Raw genomic sequence first — 7,637 nt, forward strand, 5'->3', positions numbered from 1 at the left:
GAAAAGCAGAGACATTACTTTGCCAACAAAGGTCCATCTAGTCAAGGCAATGGTTTTTCCTGTGGTCATGTATGGATGTGAGAGTTGGACTGTGAAGAAAGCTGAGCACCAAAGAATTGATGCTTTTGAACTGTGGTGTTGGAGATGACTCTTGCAAGTCCCTTGGACTGCAAGGAGATCCAACTAGTCCATTCTAAAGGAGATCAGTCCTGGGTGTTCATTTGAAGAACTGATGCTGAAGCTGAAATTCCAGTACTTTGGCCACCTCATGCGAGGAGTTGACTCACTGGAAAAGACTCTGATGCTGGGAGGGATTGGGGGCAGGAGGAGAAGGGGACGACAGAGGATGAGATGGCTGGATGGCATCACCGACTTGATGGACATAAGTTTGAGTGAACTCCAGGAGATGGTGATGGACAGGGAGGCCTGGCGTGCTGCGATTCATGGGGTCGCAAAGAGTTGGACACGACTGAGCGACTGAACTGAACTGAACTGGATCACCATGCAGCACAGCAATGCATTCAATCAAAGGCATAAAACAAAGGTCGGGAATGTTTTAAACCTTCTGCTCACATATGCATAGTTTTCATAGTTTGTTACTCGTGTAATATGAACATCAAAATGTAACTGCAAAAGGAAAAAAATATCTCCAGGCAACATATAGTTTCCACAGAAGATACACAGCAAATTACCTTAGTTTGAGTTTATCACCAAAGTTGACACAATGTAATCACTCGATTCTGTAGGGATATTACAGAGAGAAGTGAGGATTTATCCACTCAAATCTTAAAATTCCAGTAAAATCAAGGTGAAAAAAAGCTAGTTTTTCCCTCATGCATAATTACTTAGTTCAGTATTGTGATGGTAGAACCATATATATCCGTGAATACCTCTGAACAACTAGGTTTCAAAGATCTCAGGTAACTTTATGTACTTCTCTGCCAAAGATCAGGAAATGAGAAAGAAAAAGGATAAACTTATAAAAGTGCTGATCCCTGGCTTTTTTTCCTTTTTAAAATCACCACCTTTCTTAGCCTGTGCCAGGCCTCAGTTGCGGCATGCAGGACCTTTAGCGGCCACGTGGGAACTCTCAGTGCAGCTTGTAGAACCTAGTTCCCCGACCAGGGACTGAATCCCGCTCCCTGCGTGGGAAGCGTGGGATTGCCCAGTCTCCGGACCACTGGGCAAGTCCCTGGCTTTTTTCTTTACAGGTAAATTTAAGTCAATAACAATCTAAGAATTTACAGTATATTAAGTAATGGCCATTTAAACGCAAACTTGGCCTACAGATAACCAAAATGACTTGGAAGAGGAAAATAGTCCTCCTGATTTGCTGATGTGTTTGCAGGCTCAAATATTCTCAAATGGGTAACATTTGCAGCTTTGTGTGGAAGCAGAACCACCTTTGTTATTTACAAGACATCGTGAGCACTGTTTCCTCTACACAGGAATCTATTTTTAATTATGTAAGCAAGTATTTCAAGGATTAAAATATTAACAAAAAAGAATACTCCTTTTCAAAGAGCAGAGGCTAGAAAAGAATGCCGGATATAAGCAGACATACAAAACCAGTTTCCCCCACCCTCCAACTGAGTGACGGAAATTAGGAGAATCCATTAAAATAGGCAGGAATGCATCAAAATGACTCATTTGAAAAGAAATGACTACTGTGTGTTCCGCCATGGGCCAGCACCTGTGGGAGACACGGGCGTATGGCTTCTCCCCTCCAGAGCCATAGGGAAGGGATACAGAGAGATATAGAGAGTGTTGTAAGACTCCAGCTAAGAAGCTGCTTCGTAGTTTGGAAGAGATGACTACAACCAGAGTTGAGCAAACGGAAAAAAAACAATGGGCTGGAGTTTGTTGTGAACGTTCGGAGTTGGAGGACCCGAGGTGGCCAGGAAGGATGGGGAGGGTCTGGAGAGGAACAGATGAGATGTGACACCCCAGGAAGGAGGAAGAGAGGGTGCGGAGACACGGATGCGGTGAAGAGGGCAGTGTGTGGGCAGGGCGGCAAGAACCACCTGTTCAGCAGGTTCCCTTGGCAGACTCGTCCACCGTAACACGGGTCCCTGTATAGTGCTTAGTGATCAGTACTGCACATCCCTCCCCTCGGTGGCGATAGTCTAAAACTTTCGATAGGATTTAACCCCACTTTAAGATTCCCTTTAAAACTCATACACACCTATAGTAACTGAGCTCAGGAGGAAATGTCATTAATGAGAACTTGATACCATGAAACATGAAATACTGCTTCCAAACAATGTACCAATACTGATGATTCTTTTTCAAATGCCATCTACTAACTTGGGAGGGTAAAATGGGCAGAAACAGCATCATATAAAGGCATTCATTAATTTATTCACAGGTGTTTACTAGCTGCCTGTCATATGCTATATCCAATCTTCGGTCTCGTAGAACTTACAGTCTGGGGGGGGGAGGCCAGTGACAAGTAAGCAGGTCATACCTATCTGTGTTCTATGTGAAACGGGAGGGGTGGTCCAAGAAGATCTCAATTTAGGAGACCAGAGGAAACTTCCTAGAGGCAAGGACGTTTAAGCCGCCAAGATGTGAAGTTGAGTTGAGTTAGTTGAGTGAGGGAAGAAGTGTTCTAGGCTAAAGGAATGGCCTGGCGTGTCTGGGGCACAGAGTGAATGGGTGCGTTGAAGGGAGATGAGACTGGAGGTGGGCAGGGGTCAGTCTGTCTGGAATCAGTCTATCTGGAATCAGGACCAGTCTATCTGGTCCTGGAATCTGGACCTTCACCAATGGGCAAAGGGAGCTAACAAAGAGTCTTAAACAGCGGTGTACTGTGGTCAGATGTGGGTTCCAGAAAAACCACTCTGGCTTAAGGCTGGAAAATGGACAGGATAAGGTTAAGTCTGGAGGTGAAGAGACCAGCTTAGAGGTTGTTGAAATCGGTGATGCCTCCAACAGTGACTGACGCTGAAGCTCCAATATTTCAGCCACCTGATGTGAAGAGCCGCCTTGCTGGAAAAGACGCTGATGCTGGGAATGATTAAGGGCAGGAGGAGAAGCAGGTGGCAGAGGATGAGATGTTTAGATGGCATCACTGACTCAATGGACATGAATCTGAACAAACTCTGGGAGATAGTGAAGAACAGGGAAGGCTGACGTGCTGCAGTCCACGGGTCTCAAAGAGTCAGACCTAACTCAGCGACTGAATAACCACCACCAAGGGCAGTAGTGGAGGGGATGGAGGCAGATATTTAGGAGGTATGATCCACGTGGCCAGTATGGCTAACTTGGGGGAAAAGGAAAGAATTTTGAGTTAACTTCCTGGTTCCTGGCTTGAGATTCTGTGTACAAGATGATGCTACTGAGAGAGAGAGACTCATATTTGGTGATGAGGGGCAGGGGTTAATAAAAATGAGTTTACTTTGAGATAGACTGAGTTTGAGGACACTCAGGCAAAGATGTCCAGATGCAAAAGGAAATAGAGACCTGCAACTCAGAGGAGATATCAGGGCTGGAAAGAGACCTAGAAGTCCTCAGCAAAGAGAGAAGACAACCTGATGGATGCCCTCTTCCGGGGTGAGTATGTTGAGTGAAAATAAAATAGCCTAGGCCTGAATGATGGGCAGAGTCCACAAAGGAGGCTGAGAAGGAGGAGCCAGAGCTCCAAAAAGGAAAGTAAAAGAGTACAGTGTTTCAGAAGTCAAGGGCAGAGTGGTCAGGAGACTGTCACAGGCCACGGAGAGGCCAAGGGAAGAACTGAGAAGTAGACACTGGGTTTAGCTACAAAGACCTCAACAGCGACACCGGTAAGAGTGGGCTTAGTAAACAGGAGTGGCCAGAACAAGACAGTGAAGGGCAGACTGAAGGGCAAGTCAGAAGCACACGCTGAGCTATAGCAGCTCTTCCCAGAAGTGAAGGGAGGGAAGAGCCCGAGTTAGAACAGGGGTCAGAGGAGCATTAAAAAAAAAAGATAAGCAAGTTTGGAGCATAAAAATTCGGATGGGAAAAAGCTAATGAGGTGAGGGGCAGGGAGGAAGGAGAGGGTGGGATGCAGGAAGACAGTAACATGGAAACCCATAGGACCATACGCAGAATAGACAGGCTGCTGCGTGACTCGGGAGCTCCAACGGGCTCTGTAACAGCCCAGAGGGGCCGGGTGGGGAGGGAGGCGGGGGAGGGGCAAGAGGGAGCGGACACAGGTGAGCCTGTGGCTGATTCATGCTGATGTGTGGCAGAAACCAATACTGTGCCAATTATCCTTCAATTAAAGGTGAATAAATAAAGTTAATGAGGAAGAGGTTCTATGCACAGGAAGGGATCGGGTCCTGAGAAGGCAAGAGAGGCAGGGGCGGCCCAGAATGAGGGGAAGGAATGGGTTTTCTTGTTTTCCTCTTCACTTTTTAAATTATGAAACTATGACAACACATTCACAGGAGACTTAGAAGAGACAGGAAAAAGTTACATATAGTTCCAATATATGTTCCAATTATTTTTTAAGTAGATAATATTAAGAATTTTAGTTGGAAGTTTCAATATCAAACTCTCAAAAACTAATAGAATCAATATACAGAGAAGTAGAAGGATATTGTATACCTGAGAAGCACTATGAATCAGAGGAAGTGGTTTTTTTTCCTTTTTTTTGTCTTTTTAAAAAATATTTATTTTTAATTGATTGATGATTGGTTTACAATATTGGTTTGATTTCCACCATGCATCAACATGAATTAACCCCAGGTGTACATACGTCCCCTCCCCGCTGAACCTCCCTCCCACCTCCCACCTCCTGCCCATTCCCACCTTCTAGGCTACTCCAGAGGCCCTGTGTGAGCTCCCCGAGTCACACAGCACGTTCCCACTGGTGTCTGTTTACACAGGCTGGTGCACACGCATCCCCGATGCTCTCGCCATGGGTCTCACCCTCCCTCTTCCTCCCCCTCCTTGTCCATAAGTCTCTTCTCCATGTCTATGTCGCCACAGCTGCCGTGTGAATACACCCATCAGTACCGTCCTTCCAGAGTCCATATACATGTGCTAGTATACGCTATTTATTTTTCTCTGACTCACTTCAGTCTGTGTAATAGGCTCTAGGTTCATCCACCTCATTACAGTGGACTCACATGTGTTCCTTTTTATGGCTGAGTAGTGAGAAATCCAGAGAAGGCGACGGCACCCACCCCAGTGCTCCTGCCTGGAGAATCCCAGGGACGGAGGAGCCTGGTGGGCTGCAGTCCACGGGGTCGCTAAGAGTGGGACATGACTGAGCGACTTCACTTTCACTTTTTAGTTTCATGCATTGGAGAAGGCAATGGCACCCCACTCCAGTGCTCCCGCCTGGAGAATCCCATGGACGGAGGAGCCTGGTGGGCTACAGTCCACGGGGTCACTACAAGTCGGACACAACTGAGCGACTTCACTTTCACTTTTTAGTTTCATGCATTGGAGAAGGAAATGGCAACCCACTCTAGTATTCTTGCCTGGAGAATCCCAGGGACGGGGGAGCCTGGTGGGCTGCCGTCTATGGGGTCGCACAGAGTCGGACACGACTGAAGTGACTTAGCAGCAGCAGCAGCAGTGAGAAATTGGCTTTCAAAAGGAAGAATGTCTCTTCCTTTTCAGAAGAATGGAAATAAAAAGGGGATCAGAAGGGTTAAACATAAAGAGTGGACTAAAGAATTCACTTTCATGCCTTGAACATGAACTGATATAAACTCTGATATATGTTAGGAGGCATCTGAATCCAAGATTTTTTTTAAAAATCCTTTAGATTTGTGTATCTATCACTCTTTCAGAAAAGCAAAAAGTTCTTTTACTTTTTTTTAAAAGTATTTGGAGTCAAAGAAGACTACAGGAGAGGTCTTGTTTACACTGCAGTCTTATCAAAATAGAATATCTTTTAAAAACCACACTGAGTTCACTAGAAAGGAAATGCATTTAGTATAAGCCGGGGTGGAGTGGACAGACTTATTTTAATAAGATGCAGTGATGCATATAAAACAGACTAAAAAAAATGACTTTCCTTACTGTCAAATCCACGTTTTACTGGAAAAGGTTTTGGTAGTGTAACCCAGCAACTACTAGGAAACGCAGGTCTGCAGATTTGAGGACCACATGACGTGAAGAAACTGCTTTAATCATTGTTTATCAAATAGATTTACAACCAGCTCTTAGATCTAATTCAAATGTGTTCCTGCTCATCTACAGAGCAAAATTTCAGACGCAGAAAATGATTTTTTTCCCAACACTGAGACTGAATGCTCTACCAGGTTTGTTTTGCTTGGGGTGGATTTTCTTCCCTTCATCCAAGTCACTTGGAATTTAAAGATGAATTGTCACAGAGAAGAAAATCTCATTTATCATACCCCTGAGTTTCTTTTAAAGGGGATACACTTGTCTGTTCCTATGCACCACCTTCCTGAGAACCACTTTAGCAATATATTAGGCTTGAACTCAAGTTCCCTGATATGCAGCAAAAGTTTTACATTTTCATTAGCTTTGGGAAGTCAAGGGCCATTTTACTAGAACTCTAAAGAGATGGGGTCGTGCCTAATCACAGACCAAAAGGACCCACCTGCCTCCTTTCTCTGGACTAAAAGATGCAAATAAAGCGGAGCAACTGACTGAAAACGGCCAGAGGCAGGGGTCAAAGCCTAACGTCAGCTCTCACCGTGGCCAGGGCCATGAGGACGGAAGTGGTGGAGAGGTCCCTCTTAAAGACTGCCCCATCAAGGAATAATCTCAAGAACTCCAACCTGCCTCACTGGAGGCAGTCAGGCAACATGACTGCTGACATGATGTGAAAATCTTGGTTAATATAATGAAAACTGTGTTTGCAAAAATCACGTGGTGGGGGAAATCCGTTTTTGTGCACTTGTGTTTGGGGCAACCAGACAATAAGCCTTGAAAGGAAACTCTAAATCTGAAATACCATGTTGAGAATAGCAGTCAGTGCCTGCAGAAGCCAGTTCAATTCTCCCCCAACACACAGAGGTAACGCTCTTCCTCTCCGAAAGGAAGGCATCCTTCAGCATCTCTGATCCTCACGCCATCATCTCTCTCCCTTTATTACCCTGACCTCACACAGAGAACCGAAGCCGCAGGCTAGAGAGGACAATCGGAGGCCTTGTTCAGACTCGGGCTCCCAGATCAGAGAGCTGGAGCTGCTGATCAGGGAGGGCCCCACCCGGACCTAACCCTGCAGAGGATCCGTGCCCCTTCTCTGGGCTGAGATGTAAGTTTGCTCTGCTCAGCGTGGGCGCACGCTGCTCTTGGGGCGCTCTGTGGCGCTGTTCGTGGTGCTGAAGTCTGAGCCTGGGGCGGGCAGGCGGCAACCCACCCACCGGCGCTCCGCTGTCAGGGGCGGCGGGCCGGATCAAGGGGCGGCGAGCCTGGAAACAGCTGCTGCCCACAGAGCCTCAGCCAGCACCCCAATCTGGTTCCAGGTGTAGCTCGGTGGCTTACTTCTTTGCAACTGCAAAATGGCTGGTTCACTTCTTCTCTTCCCAGGGGATTTTCGAGAGCCCACCTTCTGGCTCATTGACCTGGCATGTCTTTCCTGATGCCCTCTCTGCACACACTGATTCTCTCTCACCCACCTCTCCCCGGTACAATATTTTGCCTTTGCAGAGCACGTTATAGTTGGCACAGTGCTCACTGGCACC

General features: G+C 46.4%; 1 protein-coding gene across 1 annotated transcript in view; it reads right to left on the minus strand.

Moving 5' to 3' along the window:
* Positions 1–7,637, minus strand: part of ONECUT2 (one cut homeobox 2) — a 56,944-nt gene that overhangs the window by 38,630 nt on the left and 10,677 nt on the right.

The sequence above is a fragment of the Bison bison genome, unplaced genomic scaffold (genome assembly GCF_000754665.1).
Source record: "Bison bison bison isolate TAMUID 2011002044 unplaced genomic scaffold, Bison_UMD1.0 scf7180017864349, whole genome shotgun sequence".
In the NCBI taxonomy this organism is placed as follows: Eukaryota; Metazoa; Chordata; class Mammalia; order Artiodactyla; family Bovidae; genus Bison; species Bison bison.